Below are 21,677 nucleotides of genomic sequence, written 5' to 3'. Positions count from 1 at the left end.
GAAGCAATCAAGGATGTGGAGGCCTTTATAATTGCTTTGATCGCTTGTCACATACCTTCGGATGAACATGCTATCACGCGTTGCACAGGTTGACTTGGAAACTTCACAACATGTGATAATTTCGATCGAATACCAAACATCGATCACATCAAAAATTTTGTAAATGTTAAATTATACATTCATCAACAATGTATTAAAATTTAATAATTATTTAATTATTTTAATATTATAATTAAATAATTAATTAAATTATTTAATTATTTTAATATTATAATTAGATAATTAATTAAATTATTAAATTATTTTAATATTATATATTTGACGATTAATTAATGTAGTCTAACTATTATTTATTTTACACAATGGACGTTGTTGTGTGTTGGAAATGTGATCCGCGACAACAAAGTCAGAAGGTACAAAGCCAAAATTAGACGTACATGGATGAAAACATTTGTAAAAAGTAAGACGTGCATTATTATAAACCAAAATGCACATTAAAGTGAAAAAGAGATTTTTATAAACCAAAATGCACATTAAAGTGAAATGTAAAATTTTTATTTTTTCATTATTTATTAGAGTGAAATGTTCCATTTTTATTTTTACATTATTTATTATAATTTGTGTATTGTTTATTTGTTCACTATTTATTAAACTGAATGTACATTATTTATAAATATAAATGAAATGTAGATGATTTATATATATATTAAATATTGAACTGAAATGAAATGTAAATTATAAAGGAAATGTAGATTAGTGTGTGCATTGTAAATGAAATATACATCCATATTTATATATAAATGAAATGTACAATATATATTTGTACATTGTTTATATATATTTATTAAAGTAAAATGAACATTATTTATGTAAAAAATGAAATGTAAAATAATATTAAAGTGAAATGAAATAAAATGTAATGTAAATTATAAAAGAAATATAGGTCATTGTGTATATTGTAAATGAAATGTATATACATATTTATATATAATGAAATCTACAATATACATCTCTACATTGTTTATATATATATATATATATATATATATATATATATATATATATATATAGCGAGAGAGAGAGAGAGAGAGAGAGATAAAAGTAAAATGTACAAAATTTATATGAAGAAATGAAATGAAATATATTTATATATTCCCTAGATTTGTGTGACCAGAGGGCGATTGCAAAGACCAGTTCAATGCAGGCTCGTGGAATCTCTTAGGCACATGGTGGCTCCAACTCGACTTTTGTCTGGCATCATAACAGTTCACATCATCTGGTGACATCCTGAGCAACTTGAGGTCTGTTGTTTTCTCCTTTTGGTAAATGGCTCGCAAAATATCTTTTCTCTTTGGAAATTTCAAGTGTGATAACACCGTTGCAACTCAACCTAAGAATGTCAATTTGGAGACAGAGGATCTTTTTGCTCTGCCTCAACCTGAAACGATCATCTTTCATCAGTGCACGATCTAGACACCTCGAGGCCTTGCCCTCCTATGGAACTCATACGGTTCCATATTTTTTAAAAACAGTGTAAGCTCTAGTTGCCCCCTCGAGGGGCAGAGTACTCTTGTCTTATCTATCTGGTTTCCTTGCTTTGAGGCAAAGACGAAACTCATGGCTATAAATACTACAAATTTAGCTTAGATAATATAATTTAGCCATGCTTACTATATATATATATATAGTCTCTACAGTCTCGGATCTCTGCGGCCCATAAGTTGCAAGCCATAGCGTACCCTGCCATCGTCTATAACAGAGAAGAGTCGAATCCTAACAATATATTCCGATGAAATGAAGCTTGTGAGGGCTCTTGCCATTGAGCTCCATTAACGCTCTCCATTTTCCCTACTGCCATAAACCCTAGAGAAGAGCTGAACTCAATGACAAAAACAGCATAAACGAAACCTGGGTTTACGTAAACCCTATTCATTCTCCTCCCAAATCTCATTACTTTAACGGACTTGCGATGGAATCCTGCGTAACCCCATCAAATTGATGGACTATGTTGAGGGCTCCATATACGATCTAGATTTGTGTGTTAACCCCTCTTGAGAAACAATAAATTGCACGGACATAGATGGATTTGAGGTGGTGGAATAGCTGGAAAAAGTGGTGAAGCCGAAGAATTCTGGAGTCCCACGTTAAGGCAACATAGGAATATAGTAGTTGGTGGAATTACTTCTCTAGTGTGGGCATGGAGAAGCAAGCCCTAACTTCTACAACTCCGATGAATCTCTATTTTCCAAGGATACAACCCTTGAGGAGGAAGAACACTCATTCTTATTCTAAGTTCTTTGGCGGATGACTGGGAATCACGCGGAACAGTAAAAATACTTCCAGTCCGTCCCATGAGTCATGGACTTGTGGTAGATGACCGAAAGGGTTAGTTATGCATAGCCTTTAACTATTTTCTGACAGAGGCCCCTCTCTCTGGTTCGTCGTATTCAACGGCCATTGAACTTTTAGCGTGCGGAGATCACTGATCTCTGATATTCGGTGCAGATCCCTTACACGTGGTGGGAGGCCAAGGCATGGGACTGAACGAAACCGAGTTACTAACTCTAGTTAATTTTTTATTGTCGGTGTTTCAAAACTTTTCTTCGGAAATCAGGGAATCTGAGGCGATAATATTTTTTATTTTGTTGATCCAATCTGGTTTGCGAGCTGTGGTTTGTCCAGGGCACGTGTGGTCTGCGGTCCAGTTTGCTGATATCAGGTGCACACATTCCTTATCTTTTTGTAATACATACCTGGTCATATATTTGAATAATTCACCACAACTACCAAAGATTACCAAAGGTAGACCTAGCACAGTTACTTTACAGAGCCTTTATGAGTATATAGAGTCTTTAGAGAAACGTAGAGAAGAAAGAGAAGTCAAGCTACAAATAGAGTTAGAAGCCATGCTAGATAATAAATTCACATGTCTTGAAGACAAGATCTAAAAGCAAATAGAAAATAAAATAGAACTATTGGAGAATAAAATGGAGGCAATGGAGACTAGGTTGCAGGTTATAGAAAAACAAAACCAAGATACGAACCAAACATCCCAGTAAGGAGATGATGATACTTTAGAGAGTCTTAAAATAAAGGACATGATTAAAGAACTAGAAGAAAAAGTTAATAGCCATCTCACCCTATATAGTGTGGCAGGTAAATTAGATATCAAACCAATTAAAAATGAAATGAAAAATTTGATAGAATTAGACCATGAGCGTAACAAAAGGGCCTTGAACCTTATAATCTTCGGTTTGAAAAAGGAGGTAGACGAGGATACTTTAGCCATAGCCTATACAAAATTACATAATAGATTACAAATTGAAACAACGTGTCTCACAGAAGCAAAAAGGTTGGGGAAATTAACTGAGAATAAAGGAAGGTTGATCCAAATAAAGGTGAGCTCTGTTGACCATAAGTATGACATACTTAGTAAAACCTCAAGTCTAAAAGGAACGAGAATATTTATAAATGAAGATCTCATTCCAGAAGATCAAGCAGAATTAAGAAAGGAGGTTCAAAAGGTAAAATAAGCTAGGAAGGAAGGAAAATGGGCAATAATCAGAAATAGAAAAGCCATTATTCGAGATAGAAACCAAAAATATAGTAATAAATAGCAATTCAACATGCTCCGAATTCTTTCTTGGAATTGTCGGGGCTTTCCATGGAACAAAGGCCCCAAGCTAAGTTGGATCTCGAATGATGTTGATATTATATTGCTTGTTGAAACTTGGGAGCACGAAGAATCTAAGGTCCCTAACATAGATGGCTTTGCACTATGGTCTACCTGGAACAAGTGATCCTCCCGTAGAGGCATTGGGGGTATAGCTTGTTACATTAAGAAGAACATCTCCCCCCATGCTAGGATTTATAAAAACGACCCTTACAACCAATATAGTTGGATAGAGATTACTGACATTAATGATAAAAAGACCTACATAGCAATCTGTTATTTTTCCCCCATCAATTCTAACTTCTATAAGAAAAAGAATCTAGATAAAAATAGTCCTTACAATGGTTTAGAGAATGATATTTCTAGCCTAAGGAATGAAGGTAATATCCTTTTAATGGGTGACTTTAATGCTCAAACTTCAAGCAACCAAGCTATTCTTCTAACCAATCATTCCAACCCTAATCCTCTCTCGTTAGACGAAGACCTTACTCTGGCTAGCCGGTACAAAAGGAGCTCTGAAGACCTCGGGAGAATTTTTTTGGGTCGGAGCTAGTCAAGCTCTGTAGTGCTCAGGATCTCATAATTTGCAATGTCTAAAGAAGTGGCCCAATTCTAGCCAGATGAGCTGCATCCATGGGCTTGGTAGCAATGTGGTAGACTATGTTATTTCCGATATCCCTTTATACAACGAAATAATAAATTTTGACATCTTAAATGACCACGAGCGTGGCTTTGATCATAGGCCTCTACTTATAACTCTCAATTTTGTCATGCATAGAGATCCCATAGAAGATAATCCTTATAGCCAAAAGAACTTAATCTTTGATAAAAATAAAAATGATCTCTTTCTAAATGAATTAAAAATTACTTTGCTTCCTTTATCTAGTATAGACAACATAAAAGACCTCTATCATAATTTTACTACAACCATCTCATATTATATTAACAAGTTCTCAATTGAAGTTTCAAGTAATAAAAGAAATAGCAAAACCAACCCATGGTATGACGAAGATTGTAAAAGTGTAAGGAGAGAAATTAAGGAAGTTGTTGATGAATCTCTTAAAATCAGCAAGATAAAAATATACAAAGCCCTAACTAAAAGGAAAAAAGTTCGTATATTCGTAAAAGACAGGAGAATCTCTTACACCTCTCTAAGGTAGCTCCTAAGAAATTTTGGAGGCAGATTCTAACTAGGAAAACTAAAGATAATAATAAAATTGCTTTACACGAGTGGAATTCCTATCTTAAAAAGCTTTATGAATCTCCAAATGTCATGGATAACTTTGAAACCCTGCTCACAACAAAAGAAGTTTTATCATTAGAAGATATTGATTTTGGGGTTAAATGCCTTGAAAATGGGAAAGCTAAGGACATTGAAGGTTACTGGGCGGAAACCTTAAAAATTGGAGGTCCTGTTCTCATCCCCGACATCCAAAATCTTTTCAATCAAGCGATCAAGCAAGGGTTCTTTAAACCATGCACTTAGAGCCTCATTATCCCTATTTTTAAAAGTGGGGATACAAATAACCCCTCTAACTATCAGTTAATTATGATCAGCCCTCTCTTAGCCAAGTTATATGGTATTATTTTGGAAAAGAAGTTGAGCATATGGCTTGAAAGTGAAGGTAACCGGGCTAAAGGCCAAGCGGGTTTTAGAAGGCAACACTCAACAACAAACCACCTCGTTACGCTTAGGATCATTGTGGAGGAATGCCGTAATAATAAATCCAATCTCTTTTGTTGCTTTATGGACCTTAGAAAGGCTTTCGATATGGTTCCTAGAAACAACCTATGGAATAGATTAAAAGAGCTAAAGGTTCCTTTTGAGTTGAGAGTTGTCACTATAAGGTTATACGAGAATGTAATTGCCAAGTTAAAGAGTAATGAGGGGTGATTGAAAGATATTAAGTGTAATATCATAGTTAAACAAGGTTGCGCCCTCTCCCCTACCCTATTTGGCATTTACATCGACAAGCTAGAAGGTTGTTTAGAGGAAGCAGACTATGTTGCCACGATCTTAGTTGGGATAGTCATCATCTTTCTTCTATATGCTGACGATATTGTTCTTCTCGCAAGGTGCCCATCTGATCTTGATAAGCAACTTAGACTTCTTAAGGATTTCTGCTCTACCATGGGTATGACTGTTAACACTGACAAAAAAAAAGTTATGATTATCAAATCCAAGAAGGACACTTATGCTAATTTTATTTATGAAAATAGTAACTTGGAGGAAGTGTCTTCTTATAAGTACCTAGGAATTGATATTCATCACAAGCTCAAGTAGAACTATAACATTGAGAAAATTATTAATGGGGGGTGGAAAGATTATTTTGGTCTTGAAAATAATTGTAAAATGGAAAACCTTGTAATGTGGGATAGAAAGAAGTTCATTTTTGAAACTTTAGTCACAGTTCTTGTTATTTTATATGGATGTGAGGTTTGGCGTTGCAGCATCTCTAGAAATCCTGGAGAAAAATTAAGCAAATCCAAAAGCGTTTTATAATGTATAACCTCAAAATTAAAAGAAATACAACCTATCCTATTCTCCTTATAGAAGTGGGTCTTTCCCCTACCGAGAGCCTAGCTATGACTAGGCTTCTGTTGTACAAGCACAAAATCAATAACATAGGAGACCATAGACTTCCTAAGCTAGCTTTAAATTCCATCCAAAACCACCTAAGGCTCAAACAAGGTTGGTATAAAGACACCAGGGCCTGGTTAAACCATTGGGAGATCGACGAGAATGTTTGATTGCAAAACATTAATAGCATTAAAAATATTGTTACTTCTAAGTTCAAAGAAAAAATGTGGTGTGAGAAAGATTTAGCAACTAAAAGAAAATTAAGATATTATAAGGAGGTCATCAACCCCACCCTAGAAGATCAATAGTATCTCTCTGTTTTAACTAGCTCAAAGAAGAAAATTAATATAGCCAAGATTAGAATGAACTCTCATGAGCTCCATAGTGAAATAGGTCGTTGGGCAGTTCCTAAAACACCATGGGTGGAAAGGATCTGTCATCTCTGTGAGAATATGAACATCGAGGATGAAAATAACTTCCTCTTAGAGTGCCCCGTGTACAACCACATTCGATCTCAGTTTCATAATCTTTGTTGCAATACCGACCTTCCTAGCCTTTTACAATGTCAAAATTATAGTGAGCTCGTGAGGCTTCTCTCCAAGATTTTTGAGCATAGGAATAAAATCTTAAATCAAACTAAATAATAATTCGTTTCTTTAGGTCCGATAGACCAAAGTTTGGTTGAACCTTTGTTTTAGCAGTTGTCATTTATTAATTAAATTTAATTACATTTGTTGGAGGAAGGGACAGCTTATAGATCTGAGTTCTAAGGGGAATTGCTTATTTTCCTTGCATGACTTTAAAAGGTAAACCCTCTTGAATTAAATTTCATAACCACTCACAACTGAGAAAAGTCATTTTACCTTATAGGTTTTAATGTGACGCAATTGGGGTTGAACTACAGTTGGCATATTTGATAACAATTCATTTATGAAGAGTAAATATTGGAATGGGCAATTCCCATTCTCATCCTTTCCTCTTACGAATTGAAGAGACAACTTGGAAGGCGAAGGCACAGAAGAGCCAAGGCGATGCGAAAGGACACAAGAGAAATTCTATATATACATAGTTGAAATGAATATAGGGTTCTCTTCACTTGTTAGACGAGAAGGAATTTGCTTAACAATTCATTGTTTAAAGCTTCCTATGAAACTATATTTTTTTTCTCCCCTTCTAAATTCGAAGGTTGTATGACCTTGAGCCAGTGCCCTATGTATTTGGGTGTTAACTACCTTGATAGTGATTGAGGCCACTAAAATCCCCTTGTCAATGTATGTCTCTAGTATGTAGTTTTGTGATTGAATTAAACCATTGTGTGCTTATGGTTAGGCTGATGAACCACCTTCATTTGGAATCAATCCCTAGCTAAACCATTGGGTGCTTGTAGTTAAGTTGATGACTCACTTAATTCTTGCCAAGTGCTTGCTAACTCACTGATCAACCACCTTCATATTGGAATCAATCCCTGGGTTAAACCAGTAAGAGCTTTTAGTTAGGTTGATGAACCAATTAGTGCTTGATAAGTGCTTATTTTTAATTGCCTAATGAACTACCTTTATATTGGAATCAATCCTTGGGTTAAACCACTGGGTACTTGCAGTTAGGCTAATGAACCACTTAGTGCTTTCTAAGTGCTTGCTAACTAGTTAATGAACCACCTTCATAGTGGAATCAATCCTTGGGTTAAACCATTAGGTGCTTGCAGTTAGGCTGATGAATAACTTAGTGCTTGCTAAGTGCTTTCTAATTGGGTGATTAACCACCTTCATAGCGAGTTCAATCTTCAGAAACTAAAAAAACACTCCCCTTTTTAATTTGGGTGATGCCCTGTGATGTGAATCTCAAAGAGTAAGTGAGTCACTCTAGTTCTTACTATCGAAAGGTTAGTTAATGAACCACCTAGGCAATGGGATTCATCTCTTGAGTGTTTGACCAAGTAGTTGATGTGAATTTTCCCTTTAGAAGCATCCCCTTGGACTCTGGATCCAACTTCGGGGTGGCTAATTGCAAGAGATATTACAGTGTGGTTGGGCTATGGTTGGGTGGAGAGTGGAAGTCCCTCCTTCAATTCCTAACAATTTTAAATCACTCAAATAAGTATTACAATTTATCCATATATGACTATGCTTGTTATGTTAATTGTTAATATATGGTTTTGTATGATTCATGAATGAATGCTTCAATCACTGAATATTCATGGTTTACTAACTATTTTACTTGTGTAGGATGGTAATGAATGTTTTAATGGTGTATTGGTCTCCATCTTCATGAATCTCATGATCACTTGCATGATTGTGACTATTATCTAAATTTTACTAATATAACTTGTCATCTAATAAGTTATCAGTTAACTTATCTATTTCTGAGTTTGGGAAATTCCTTACTATGACCTGGTTTGTAGGATGTTTTACATAAGTTTAATTTACAACAATGTAAACTTTGAAGCGGGAACTATAAACTCAAAACGGGAACTTTGGCCAAAAAACCCCGAAAAAATATGAAAAACAGTGCTAAAAACGAAAAGTGTGTATACTCGAATGATGGTTTTTTTTTTAGGGTCAATTTTGAACATGTTTTAAAAATGGCAGTGAAAATGAATTTTTTGTGCACAGAATGTGCAAAAAACACCTTGAAAAATGAAAAGTGTTGATACTGGAATGATGGATTTTTTTTATGGTCAATTTTCAACATTTTTAAAAAATGTCAATAAAACTAAATTTTTATGTGCAAAAATTGTGCAAAAAACACCCTCAAAACAAAAAGTGTTGATGCTGGAATAACACTTTTTTTTTCTAGGGTAAATTTTCAACATTTTGAAATGATGGTGCAAAGGATTTTATCATGAGTCCGAAAAACATTAAAATTTCAAAAGAATAATGAAAACATAAAATTAAAAATTAAAACAATGAAAAAAAGAAAAAGAAAAAAGTTAAAAAAAATTGCAAATCGTAAATAAAAATATATATTAAAAACAAAAATAAAAATCAACTATACAAAAAAGACCAAAAAAAAAAAAAGAAAGAAAAAACATAAACAAAAAATTAACAAAACAAAAATCAAACATAAAAATGTAAAAAAAAAAAACAAAATTATCCTATAAAGGATAAGAATTTAAAAACTAAAAAAAAAAGTTAAAAATATAAAGAATTAAATAATAAGTAAAACATATTTTCGATTCAGTTACGGAGGATAGGGGCGAGATTTGCTGGCGGACCTTGAGGAGGAAAAACGCGTAGAACTAGGGTTTGTAGCAGGATTTTGGTGTTGGGTACCATGGAGGACCGAGAAGGGGGCAGTTCTACTCCCTCCTACAGTCATGTAGTCTCTAATCGTTTCAAGAAGCCCATGGAAGTGGAAACCGGGTGTACAGAAAGAGGAAAATAGGAAAACAACAGAGCACAGAGGCTGGCAAAAATGCAGGAGGAAGTCAGAAGAGAGAAACGTACAAGAGTAGACAGTCAGAAAGTTGACCCCAGAATTTAGACAGGACCATGTAAACCAAGGGCTTCCATCACACCCTGAGTGGTGTTAAGTGATCCAGTGCTACAGGCGCACAGGGAGCACATGGCGAGTTATGTAGTGATATGCAAATTCATGGGGTTATGGCCAACGGAGAAGGCCTTGCACGCATGGATAAAGAACTAGTGGAAACCTAAGGGAGATATAGATCTACACCTTGGATTCAAGAGTTTCTTCACAGTTGTGTTTACAAACCTAGAGGATAAGGATAGGATGTTTGAAGGAGGACCTTACTTCTATGTCGCCGCGGGTCTCTATATGTGACCATGGGTGATGAACTTCGTCCCGGAGCGAGAAACATTTACTTCGGTGCCAGTATGGATAAGACTTTATTCCCTACCTCTAGATTATTGGCTGCCAAAATCACTAAAAGCCATAGGTAATAAACTAGGGCATTTCATAAAAATATCATAGGCCACACTGCGCGGAAAATATACCTCCTTTGCCAGAATATGGGTGGAAATGGACCTTTCTGGGGCTTTGCCGGATGAAATAATTCTAGAAGTACATGATGAATATTGGGTACAGGCAGTGGACTACGAGCATATACCCTTCAGATGTCACAAATGCCATGAACACGGGCACCTCTTCAGAGACTGCCCTTTAAATAAAATGGAGAGCAGTTTCAAAGCAACCTCAGGTAAAGAGACTGAAAGCTTTACCAAAGTGGGAGGCAAAGGAAAAGGAGGGAGAAAGAACCAAAAAAATATCTATGAGGAAAAGCAGCCTAGTCATAATAGGTTCAAGATATTAGAAGAAGAAGAGGGGGATGAAAGAGTGAAGCAAGTATTGAAGGACAATCCAGTAGAGAAAGAAAATGATGACAGCATGGAGGATAGACTCGACAAAAGCCAACAAAAGAAGGATCAGCCGAGCATGATGGAACTTGATAGAGACCAAGAGATGACCCCAAGTGAAGTGGGAACGGAGGAGCATGAATTGTAGGACATACTAGAAAGGGAGCATCTCGATCTAGAAAAGTTCTTGGAGGAAGGAACTACCAAAGGAGTGGATTCGCTACCTCAAGAGGAATTTAACAGAGTACAACAGCTCTTCCTCTGGAGAACTTAGGCAAAGGGTTCTGGGGTCAAAAGAAACCATGATAGTCAGGATAACAGAGGGGTCAAAACTATAGAGGAAATAGAGGGACAAGCTCCCAAAAACCCAGGAAGGAAAAGAGGAAGAAAAAGACAAAATGAGTTGTTGATTGAATGTGGAAAACTCATGATCAACTCAGGTAAGATGAATGACCTAACTAGTTACTCATTTACAAATCTTTCTTAATGAAGCTCACAACATGGAATATTAGGGGTTTAGGAAGTAAAAGGAAACAACAAAATTTAAGCAATAGAATGAAGGAAGAAAAACCAGATTTGGTATTTATCCATGAAACAAAATGTTATGTAGAAAAAATAAGAGAGATACATAGAAAGTGGCTTATTATGTATGAATATCTAGAAGTTAAAGCAGACAATGCAGCAGGAGGAATTCTTACACTGTGGAACCCTCAAAAACTTGGAATCCTAGATGCTGAAGCATCCAGGAACTACTTATCAGTGGTCATCCAACCTGGTAGCCTCGGAAAAGATCTATAAACCTAAGACACATGGAGGTTTGGGACTTGATGACCCTGAAACCCTAAACAAAGTTTTTGGGGCAAAACTATGGTGGAGATGGCTAAAGGAATAAGATGCCCCTTGGGAAAAGGTATGGAAACAGAAATATGCAAACAATTGGCAAGAAAGGGAGCACATCAGAATGTCTGGAATAATCAAAGGCTCCCACATCTGGAACAAAGCTTGGGAGAATAGAGCTATTGTTCAAAAACATAGTTTCTGGGAAATCAGAGATGGAAACCTTGCTTGGTTTTGGGAAGATAATTGGCAACAGGAACCAAAACTACTGAGAGAAGATTTTGACAATCTTAAGAAGGATACCGATGACAAAGGGTTACACAGGGTAAATGACTTCTGGGAGCAGGATAGAAACGAAGGAAAATGGAGAGTATGGAAGAACCTGATTTACAGTGAGGACTCTCTGTTGAAGGCCCAGGTAGAAGCTCTCACAGTTATCTTGGAACAAAGAAAGATTCTGATTTCAACATCTTCAAACCAACTGAGATGGGGCAAAAACAATGAAGGTAACTTTAACCTTAAAGAGACCAAGCGAATATCCCTTGGGCTTGACTTTCCAAACCCTAACACGGTATGGAAGGACCTATGGCAGAATCAAAACTGGATGAAAATCAAACTGTTCATGTGGTTGGTGCAGCATAAAAAGATTCTAACTTGGGAAAACCTGCGGAAGAGAGGTGTAATTGGTCCATCAAGATGCCAGCTTTGCAAATTACAAGAAGAAACTATGGAACACCTTCTCAACCTATGCCCATTCACATCCACCTTGTGGAATTGGGTGGCTTCAATCTTCAGACAGTCTAACAGGGACATTGGCAGCATCAACAACACTTTGAGGAATTGGAGGAGAAATTTCTCTGCAAATGAAATAATCAACAAAGCTTGGGAGCTAGTTCCTGGCTTTCTAATTTGGAATGTCTGGAAAGAACGCAACAATAGAATCTTCAAGAACAGGATTGGTTTTGCCCAGAGCATTATGGATCAGATCATAGGACAACTCAAAGAGACTGTAGGAAGCCTTATAAAATCACCCCCGGGAACCAACCTCATGATCAGGATATGCAGATACTTCTACATTTGGGCCTTCATGGGCTCTTCCCCCAGGGGATAACCAAGAATGTAAGTCATATAACAACTGATAAGGATTTCTGGCAACCCCCCTCACCCCCCACCCCCACCAAGGTTTTATGAAGTGCAATATAGATGGAGCCTGAAAAGGAAACCCTGACATTGCTAGTTATGGAGGAGTAATAAAATGAAATGAATTTAATTGGTGAACAGATCTCTTTACCCAATATTTGAGTCACGAGGATGAAATATTTTGTGCAAATTTAATTTGTTGTACACAAATTTAAGTCAAATTTCTGATCATATTTAAACATATTTAGTCTTATATAACATTATTTATTACTCATCATAAAACACAATTTTACGCATCAAAACTCATAATTTATATATGTGAGAAATGATTTTAATAATCAAATAAATGACTTAATGTGAGATTTGACTTGCCCAGATGAAATTTTCTATTTAATTTTTTTGTTTTCTACATTGATTTACATCAAATTTCTTATCACATTTAAAATAAATTTTATGTTTTAAATAAAATCTTTTGGTAAAAATAAAAATCACATAAAAAAAAATATATTAAATTTTATATTTTTTACATTGATCTACCATAAATTTCTTATCACATTTAAATAAATTTAATATTATTTGTTGATAAGTATATTTATTTCAACTTTAGGTAGAGAAAGGGTTGTTGGCTTTAATTTTTAAATTTTAATCGATAGCAAAGATAAATGGAGTTGTCTATAATGCGACTTTTTGAGATTCCGGTGACGGAATCCGGCGGAAGAAATTGAGATGAAATCATGATTTGTTGCAGTTAAAATGGTTTTTTAACTGCATATTCGGATTCAGCACCCTGAAAAACCCCTGGGAAGCTTTCATTGTGCAGAAACTAGTTATCAAACTTGGATTTCAATAAATTACTGCCGGATTTTCACCGGAAAAAATCGCCGGAAAGGCTTTCAAAAAGTCGCGTTAAAGACTACGGCAAGATAAATTATCGAGGAAATATGCGAAGTGAATATTTCGTCTTAGTGAGGTGAAAGGGAGCATAAACCGTCAAACAAAAACAAAAAAATATTTTACACAATGGACGCTGCCGTGGTTGGAAATATGCTCTCCCATGACAAAGACATTTGTAAAAAGTGAAATGTACATTATTTGATGAAGAGATTTGTATAAACCAAAATACACATTAAAGTGAAATGTGCAATTTTTATAATTACATTATTTATTATAATTTATGCATTTTTTATTTGTTCACCATTTATTAAACTGGATGTACATTATTTATAAATATAAATGAAATGTAGATGATTTATATATATTAAATATTGAAGTGAAATGAAATGAAATGTAAATTATAATGGAAATTTAGATTATTGTGTGCATTGTAAATGGAATACACATCCATATTTATATATAAATGAAATGTAAAATATATATGTGTATATGGTTTATATATATATATTAAAGTAAAATGAAATTTATTTATATAAAAAATAAATGTAAAATAATATTAAAGTGAAATGAAATGTAATGTAATATAAATTATAAAAAAATGTAGGTCATTGTGTATATTGAAAATGACATGTACATTCATATTTATATATAAATGAAATTTACAATATACATTTCTGTATTATATATATATTAAAGTAAAATGTACAAAAATTATATGAAGAAATGAAATGAAATATATTTATATATTCCTTGGATCTGGGTGACCAGAGGGCAATCGCAAAGACTAGTTCGATGCAGGCTCGTGGAGTCTTTTAGGCACATGGTGACTCCAAGTCGGCTTTTATCTGGCATCATAGCAGTTCACGTTACCCGGGGACAACCTGAGCAACTTGGGCTCTGTTGTTATCTCATTTTGGTCAATGGATTGCAAAAGATATTTTTGCTTTGGAAATTTCCAGTGTGATAGCACCGTTGTAGCTCGGCCTAAGAGTGTCAATTCGAAGACAGAGGATCTCTTTTCTCCATCTCAACATGAAACTATCATCTTTCATTAGTCCATTGTCCAGGCACCTCGAGGCCTTGCCCTCCTATGCAACTCATATGGTTCCATTTTTTTGAAAAACAATGTAAGCTATGGTTGCCCCCTCGAGGGGCAGAGTACTCTTGTCTTATCTCTTTGGTTTCCTCGCTTTGATGAAGATATGAAACTCATGGCTATAAATATTGTAAATTTAGCTTAGATAATGTAATTTAGCCATGCTTACTTATATATATATATATATATATATATATATATATATATATATATATATATATATATAATTTCAATTAAAACATTTACATAATTTGATAGAGAAAAAAATGTGTTTATAAGTAAATAAATTATGAAGAAAAAATAAATAAAGATAAATGAATAATTTATATATGTAAACATTTTCATATTTTCAAAAAAAAGACATTGTGGATAAATATAAATAAATTGTATACATAAAAGAATATAAGTGATTTATAAAATTTGTGGTGAAATATACAAATGAAAAAGATTTCGATGAAAACGTTACCATAATGTGGCATAGAAACAAAAACATTGTGATCAAATGTGAAATATTCTTTTACACGAAAGAAATAAATAAAAATAATAATTTACACAAAATAATAAAGATGGTAATAATATTAAAAATGCTTACAGAAATAATAATAATTATTATTATTTACATAAAAGAAAATCTATTTACAGAAAAGAGTTTAAACAATATATTATTTAATATATCACTTACAAAGATGATCTCAATATGAAAACTATCCATCGTCAACCATAGTCCAACGTCGTATTGTGACAAAGATTCTCTCAATATGAAAATTAGTCATGGTCAATCATGCTCATCCATGGTGAGCCATGGTCCAATGTCGCATTGTGACAAATATTGCCTTAATATGAAAACCAACCATGGTCAACCATGTTTATTTTAGGGTTTACAATATTTATCTTAGGGTTTATATACCTTGGGTTTACATTATTAATCGCTTGGGTTTTTAGTATTAATCCCTTAGGTTTATTAATTTCTTGGGTTTATAATATTAATCCCTTGGGTTTAATAACCTAAGGGTTCATATTTCTAGGGTATAATATTATTGACATGGTTTATAATATTAATCATGGGTTTAAAAATCCCTTGGGCTTATAATTTTAATCCCTTAGGTTTATAATATTAATAAGTCCCTAGGTTTGTAATATTAATCCATTGGGTTTATTAATCCCTTTGGTTTTTAATATTAATCTCTTATGTTTTGAATCTGTTTGGATTTTAATATGAATAATTTCTTGGTTTCATAAATTATAAACCCATGGTCAACCATGGTCCAACGTCACATTATGACAAAGATTGTCTCAATATAAAAAATAACCATGGTCAACAATGGTCTAACGTCGCATTGTGACAAAGATTGTCTCGATATGAAAATAAGTCGTGGTCAACCATGTTCTAACATCACATTGTGATAAAGATTGTGTCAAAATGAAAATCAACCATGTTTATTTTAGGGTTTATAATATTTATCTAGGGTTTATATACCTTGTGTTTACAATAATAGTCCCTTGGGTTTATAATATCAATCCCTTGTGTTTATTAATCTAAAGGTTCATATTTCTAGGGTGTAATATTATTCGTAGGCTTTATAATATTAATCCTAGGGTTTAATATTGTCTCTATATGAAAATCAACCATTGTCAAACATGATCAATCATGGTAAACCATGGTCACATTGTGAAAACCATGGTAATATATGGTCAACCACGGTCCAACGTCGCATTATGACAAAGATTGTCTCAATATGAAAAACAACCATGGTGAGTCATGGTCAACCATGGTCCAACGTCCCATTATGACAAAGATTCTCTCAATATGAAAACCAATCATGGTCAACCATGGTCCAACCTCGCATTGTGACAAAGCTTTTCTCAATACGAAAATCAATTATGGTCAACCATGGTCAATCATGTTTGTTTTAGGGTTTATAATATTTATCTTTGGGTTTATATACCTTGGATTTAGAATATTAATCCCATGGGTTTAATTTTATTCCCTTTGGTTTTTAGTATTAATGCCTTGGATTTATTAGTGTCTCGTGTTTAATATTAATATTTTTGTCAGGGTATAATATTATTATTATTGAGTTTATTATTGTGATTATTATTAATAGGGTATAATATTATTGATAGTGTTTAGAATATAAATTCATTGGGTTTATAATCAATTGGGTTTATTATATAAATTCCTTGGGTTTATTAATCCCTTAGGTTTATAATATTAAACATATCTTACATTTATAATATTAATCTCAAGGGTTTTCACTATTAATCCCTTGAGTTTTTTGTATCAATCTCTTGAGTTTATAGTACTAATAAATTGGTATTATAATAAATTGTCATTATAATGAACATACTTATTGTCTTATTTATAATATAATAATAATAATATTATTATTATTATTATTATTATTGCATTATTATTTTAATTATATATTTATTATAATTGTTTGTTAATAATATCAAAATTTATTATATTATTGAGAATATGATTAATATGATCATATTATTATAATAATATAATAATTATTATTATATAATTGCTATTATAATATTATTTAATATAAATTATAACATAATTATTATTAGTAGTAATAATTATAATTATAATTTTATAATTATTATAAAAAAATATAATTATTTTTATAATCTAATAATAATAATAATAATAATTTTTAATATAATAATTTTTTTAATAATGTTATTATAGTTATTGTTATATATTTATCAATATGAATTTTAATATTAATATTAAATCTATATCATGAAGGTCTATTGGCTTATTTCAACCACATTTACTAATGTGGTTGTGCATGTCATTGTTGATATGGACTTATAGGCATATATCAACTACATATATTAATGGGGTTGTGCTAGTTTATGTAACTATAGTTTGTGATGAACAAATCATTATTTTTTGTCATTTTCATTATTTTTTTTACCTTCTATTATAACCAACCAATTATAAGAGAAATTCCTTAATATATAATACTACATTTTCATATTCAAATGTTTTTAAAAATAAAGTTAAGCCTATATTTACTTGTAGTGAGCCAATTGTTATTTTTTGTAATTTTCATTATTGGTTTTCCACTTTCTATTATAACCTATAATAAAATTATTGAACAAATCAATAATAGATACTTCCTGTTGAAATATTTTTAAAATAAAATTGAGATCCCTTTCTTTCAACTTATTCATCTCTACTCTCCCTAGTTTTATAACTAGCACAACCACATAGTAAATGTGGTTGACATAAGCTGAAGGCTTATATTAGTCACATGCACAACCACATTAGTAAAAATATTGTTAATTAAATAAATATTTATTAATATAAATATTGTTAATTCACTGCAATACCCACACTCGTGGTCACAATGTGAGTGGACAAGGTGGACTCATAATTTCTTGGGGGGGTATTCTTGCTCCCACCCTTCCCTAAGTTAGAAGCCCCAATCATTCTAGTCAGCAATAAATGGCTCCTTGACATTACCAAGTCTGCTGACCTCATTCCTGAAATATGATTCCTTGCATCAGTGGGATTAACTGATGCAAAAGGAGTTGTAATATTCATGACTTCAACAAATTTTCTAGATATTGTTGCTGGTGTGCTTGAGAAAGGGGTGTGAACAGGTATGTCTGAGGTATTAGAGAACCCCTTCCCATGAATAAAATCTGCAGCAATATGCCAAGAATTCTCCCACATACTCTTGGCTCCATCTGATGCAGAGGAACCATTTTGAGATGCTAACAAACAATATTAGCAGACAATCATACTATTCATCTTAGAGATACTGGAGAGACAAAAAATAAAAAATAAAAACTGAAATATTGCATAAACAATGATCATCCCACATAAATAACAAACTCAACATAGAACATGTGTGTGATCATCCCACGTAACTCTTGCACTCTCTCTGTAACTCAAACTCTCACCAAAGAGGATAAGTCCTAACTTTAGTGGGAGAGCTAAGAGGCAACTCTTAGGCAAGCCACCCATTGTTACCTTGTTGGCCTTGCCTCTCACTATAAGGCTAAGAAAAAAAGGTTCTTAAACTGAGGGTGTTCTTAGGGATCGAAATTGTATGACTTGGTTTGACTAAGGCAACTTGATACTACCCACTCGCAGGTGTAAATAGGAGATGAAATTGCCAATTATGCACAAGAGTTAAGATATTCAATTTAGACAACAATGCTTATTCAGATAATGTGCTTGGAATATTGAAAAACAAGCTTGTTCAAACTCTCATACATTTCGAAATCAATGTGAAGCATGATATAATGATCATTGGAAACAAAACACCACATTCAAATGTTGGCCATATCATCAGTTTGAAAAGTTATCATCAATGAACTTCTAAGAGTTCAATTTGATCTCAACAATTTTTCCAAGAAGCACAACATATATTATGGTTATCAAAGAAAAGAGTTTCAAAGTTTTATTTCATTCCATAGTGAATATTAAGTAAACAGTGACCAGATCATTACTTTGAGAGAAAATATGTGAAGGCACTAGCAATGCACCCTTGTAGTTTTAAAGGAGATTGTAACCCAGAAACACTGATCTAACATGAGAAAATATGAAATAATTTCAAAAGCATTTTCTAGAGTGCATTAGGATAAATTGTTTCCAATATTCAAACAATTTTATTGCTATTATCAGATGTAGAGATTAACCTCAAAGTAGAGAAAATAGTGATCAGTCTTATAACAAGTGATATCATATCATGCAATGTTACCCTATGAAGGATAGAAGATCAATACATCAACTCAGGCTGAAACATCTCATTTAACTTATATTTTATGTTGTCAAAACAGTGCTTAGTTCAGATACTCAAAATTCCATTGGAAGTATAGATCATTTGGCAACTTCCTCAAACAACAATACCAAGAATTAGGTATCAAATAGTATGAGAAATTTCAACTCTCAACTAGTTATGAGACTTGGCCAATTCAACTATTTAAGATGAAACTTATCTGACAATAGTGCTAAGAAACCACATAATCATAAGCATGCATTATTATGTTCAAAGTGCTAGTTATAAGTTCTCATCATGTAGCCATAATAGTGGAAAGTATGTCAACATAAAATTAATCATAGGTATGTTTAGTTCACCAAACAAGGAGAGAATGGTCTCATATATCCATCATGACTAAACTATAGATCTGTTGGGAGAGAAAACTCAGGCTTATGTAATTCAAAGATATAGCACCAAGTGCTGAGGAAATGCATAGATATTGTTTAGAAATGAAAGAGAAAATACCATAATTCCAACTACAATTGTGAAGTGTGCCAATAAAACTTCGATGTTGATTATTATAGTCTTTAAATAGTTCAAAGTATGTTAATTCCAAGGCATTTAACTGTGTGACCGATGGATAGAAAGAGCATAAAAATTGCCTGAAATTTATTATGCAATATGCATAAATGTTTCACCATTTATTTCCCTCAATCTGAAATCATTAATGATGCCAAAAAAAATCTGCAGTGAAACTAAAACCTCAAATAGTTGCCCGAAATTTATTGTTCAATATGCATAAATGTTTCACCATTTATTTCCCTCAATTTGAAATCATTAATGATGCCAAAAAACTTTGCAGTGAAACTGAAACCTCAAATAATGTGACTTTTGGTATTAAAGTATCCCATCATCCTCAACATTGATTTTGTTAAGGGCATACTCTAGATGTGTTATATGAAGAAGAGGTGTAACATGGCATATTTCAAACCCTACTGCAGAAAAATTGTATCTTTGTTATTAAAATAAGAAACATCACGTGGAACCAAGACTGAAACCTCAAATAGTGTGAATTTGGTATTACAATCTCAAGTATCCCATCATCCTTGCTGGAAACATAACTAGGTCCAGTCTTCATATTTATCTTTGTACTTGTAAGAAAAGAAAAAAAAAGAAAAAAATTTATATTATTATTACTTCTTTTATTAAGCGTGTTCTTCATGCTTCTAGATTTTTTTGAAGCCAAATAAATAAATTTGAGTGAAAGTCCATTTGGACATTTTTATAATTTTTTGAAAGGAATAAAAAAGACCTTCATAAGACCAAGTCGGTCCTCCAGCTGGCCAAGTTGGTCTGTTGAACAGACGTGACCCTTCATAGTGGCGAACAACTATATATTGGGGTAAATCCTCCACCAAAAAGACAAGAAGTTTGTTGAGTCTTTTCTGTGGAAAGAAGGGTGAATTTGAGTGGCAAGTTCGTGGAAGTTCTGAAGTAAGATATGTGAATATATTTGAAGCTAAACATGCAAATTTTTTGTGATCTAGAATCTAGATTAGAGGATAATTCTTTTGTGATACATGACCCTGTAATACATGACCTGAAGAGATGCAAGTTTCTTAAGGCTTGAATTATGTAGAACTATACGAGCTATTGTGACCAACTTTGTGATCATTTGCAAGATAATTAAGGACTATAATGAGTATGACATGTCAGCTAATCAATATGACTGTGATCTACAAAGGAGGACTGTGAATTCTATAAAATTAAACCTTGTGACAGATTAGTTTGAAGATAAAAACTTGACAGAGAATGGAGGGTTGACTTGGGGATCTTATGGACGTATTTGTCTTGGTCTTGGGTCTTAATATCTCACTTTGATTTGATTCTGTAAGAAGAGGATTGACTAGGTTTTCACCTTAGAAGGGTTTTGCCTTAGCTTGGAGCCTATATCTTGTGTTTTTTGTGTTCTTGTGATCTTCATGCATTTTATGTTTTGGTAATTTCTTGATGAAGAATAAATAATAAATGCCAACAAATCTCACAAGTAATTATCAAGTAATGGGAATCAACCTTAATCTACAAATACATTGATTCTCCAACGATCCTCAACATTGATTTAGTTAAGGGCATAGTTAAGATGTGTTATTGGCCAAAATGATATGAAGAAGAGGTTTAACTTGGCATATTTCATACCCTAGTGCAGAATAATTATACCTTTTTTATTAGCTTAAGAAAGATGACATCAAGGGAGGAGATCCCACATTCTTGAAGTATTAAAATGAGTAACCAACAAGTTGTTTATGCCATAGGTCATGCAGTATTCACCAAACAACAAACTTAGATCAAAAGCATGAATTTAACCCTAGACATCAAGCGTCCAAGGGATAATAAATTTCAAATGAATTTA

At 33.2% G+C, this 21,677-nt stretch overlaps 1 pseudogene; it reads left to right on the top strand.

Annotated features, from left to right (window-relative positions):
- LOC149255573 ((R)-linalool synthase 2, chloroplastic-like) overlaps nt 1–21,677 on the top strand; it is a 149,499-nt pseudogene that overhangs the window by 13,565 nt on the left and 114,257 nt on the right.

The sequence above is a fragment of the Pinus tabuliformis genome, chromosome 7 (genome assembly GCF_031772625.1).
Source record: "Pinus tabuliformis cultivar Carrire ecotype Pingquan chromosome 7, CPIR1, whole genome shotgun sequence".
NCBI classification, from domain to species: Eukaryota; Viridiplantae; Streptophyta; class Pinopsida; order Pinales; family Pinaceae; genus Pinus; species Pinus tabuliformis.
Note: the sequence above shows the minus strand (reverse complement) of the source record. Positions and strands in the feature narration are given on the sequence as shown.